Genomic DNA, 2,500 nt, shown 5'->3' on the forward strand with positions numbered 1-2,500 from the left:
CTGGTCTTTTGATATCCTCTCCTTTCCTTCGCTCATACTCAACACTGGTATATCTGTCGCCTCGCCTCCCGCTCTGTTCCACAGGGTCTTCCAGCCCCCGTCACTGACTTGATCCCTCGCCATCTCCCGAACCAGCCAATCATCGGACCCGGCCATGCTCCAAGTTCTCCTGACTTGGATCCTGGGCACTGCCTTTTCCAGCCTAGGCAATCCCAGGCCACCATCTCTGTTCCTCGCGTAGAGGATACCATTGCACGTGGACTGTGCAATGTTCAGCCAGTCTTTCACCGTTCTCCTAATTGCTCTATCCGCCTGGGCCAACCTGGTCGCTGACACTCCACTCATATCGGCTTGGAACATGACCTTGGGGAGCATATATAGCTTTAATAGATTGATTCTATGGTATGGCTTTAGTGGGGCCTTTTTCACTTTAACCAGTATTTCTTCCACCATAGCCAACAGGTCGGCTGGGACGATCCCGTCCCTCGGCCCCACCATCACCCCCAGATATTTAATCACATTTCCATCGTCTATTAACCTCAGCGGTGAGCCTTCGAGTCGCCATTCTGTTTTTGTCTCAACGACTCCTTTGTTAATCCAGAACCCACTGCACTTTCTTGGTTGCACGGCTAAGCCAGTAAGCCTGCAGAATTCTTCCACCATATTCAAGTTCGCTCTCATGCCCCCATCCGAACCGCTTAGTAGAACCAGGTCGTCGGCGAATGCCAGCGCGGTGAGCTTCCGCTCACCCCAGATTAGCCCAGAGCCAGCCACCTCGAGCGTATGGATGAGAGGGTCCATTGCGATGTTGAAGAGCAGAGGGGACAGAGGGTCTCCTTGCTTGACTCCAACCATCATTTTTATAGGCGGGGTCGTGGCCCTTCCACAGCCTACCCTGGTCGAGCAGTCCACGTAAGAGTCCCGGATCAACCCCACAACATGATTGTCGACTCCCTTGTGTCTCAGAGCACACAGGATATGTTCATGTGAGACGGAGTCAAAGGCCTTCGCAAAGTCGATGAAGACCACCGCCAACTGGTCCTCACCTTCCCTCGCTCTCTTCACGATCCGGTCCAGAACCATCAAATTCTCGCCACACCCATCTGCCGCTACCAAGAAGCCCCTTTGTCTTGGATTTATAGGGCAAGCCTTCGCCAGTCGCATCGCAATTATTCTGCTGAATAATCTCATCACCAGTGACCCAATGGTGACCGGTCTCCATCCCGTCACAAGGCTCAGCTCCTTCTCGTCCAACGACTTCGGCAGCAGCTTGGTGCGACATTCCTTGAAGGCCTTTGGTATAGTTCCCTTTATCAACCATGTGGTGAACAGCCTCGCCAGTTGCTTCCCGCTCCTGTCCCAGCCCAGCAAGGCCCTCTTACTGATCCTGTCTGGTCCAGGAGCCGAGCTTGTTGACATTCCAGCCAGATTGGATCTAACTTCGCCCGACAGGATTGGTTTATGGAAGTACGCATTGTTTGTCTGTCCCGCTGCTTGGAATCGTCCGAGTCCCAGGAAGGGTCTTATTCGTTCCCACTTATCTTTGTAATACGCTTGGACCTTTTCCAGTGGTAGCAAACATTCCCTGACTTGACCGCCTGTTAGTATGAGGTTCACCAGGCCGGACCTGTCATTGTCATATAGAAACTGGACCCTCCTGTATCTGTCCTTCTTCATTGCCATCTTGGACGAGGTTAGTTTGCGTCTCCTCCTGCTACTCCCCGTTCTCATGCGCTTCCAACCATCCTTTTTCGCCCTCCGTCCTTCACCTGCCAGGCTTAATAGATCCGACGCCGAAGTTTCGATCAGCCCAGGCTCCTGATCTACGTCTCTGACTAGAGCGGCCATGGCCCCAATCTCATCTTTTCCATCCGTATCCGTCATTTTCACCAACGCTTCTCTCAGTTTAATACTGGCCCCTTCCACTAATGGGGTGTCATTGCTTATTTTCTTTTCCTCCACTTCCGGCATCAAATGAGTATTGAGACCACAACCTGCCGTTCCCCTATGCAGGGTCCTCCATTTGCTCCTCACCTGCTCTGCCGTTCTGCCGCCTCCCATCACTTTCGCAACCAGCCGATATGTATTCATGCTTGTTCCGTTTAACGATACCAAGTCCCACAATATGCAAGCTTCTTGAGAGGACCATAACCTAGAGTTCCTGAAGCACCCTCCATCTCTCCTTTTCCTTCTTGATTTCTCAGCATTCCACAATAGTGGATGCACCCGCCTTTTATGTTGCGATAAGCCCATTTTCTTTGCAAAACACATTCCACAGGCTCTACAACCAAACCCCAATTTTTGATCTTTGTTGCCCTTTATGTTACATTTAGGTACGTGACAAGCTATGGCGTGGGCGTTTGCGGCCATCTTCCCGCATTTACTGCACTTGTACCATACGGTTTTCCTCCCATGCCTTGACTTCAAGTGCCTATCAAACGTCCACACTCCCATCACGAACATGCCGCACCAGTCACAAGTCTTTTTCATTAATGGGATC

General features: G+C 51.5%; 1 pseudogene; it reads right to left on the reverse strand.

Moving 5' to 3' along the window:
• LOC148320733 (28S ribosomal RNA) overlaps positions 1 to 2,500 on the reverse strand; it is a 10,441-nt pseudogene that overhangs the window by 3,716 nt on the left and 4,225 nt on the right.

Source organism: Idiotropiscis lumnitzeri, chromosome 16 (assembly GCF_059441095.1).
Source record: "Idiotropiscis lumnitzeri isolate Australia: NSW breed Sydney's pygmy pipehorse chromosome 16, RoL_Ilum_1.0, whole genome shotgun sequence".
Classification (NCBI taxonomy): Eukaryota; Metazoa; Chordata; class Actinopteri; order Syngnathiformes; family Syngnathidae; genus Idiotropiscis; species Idiotropiscis lumnitzeri.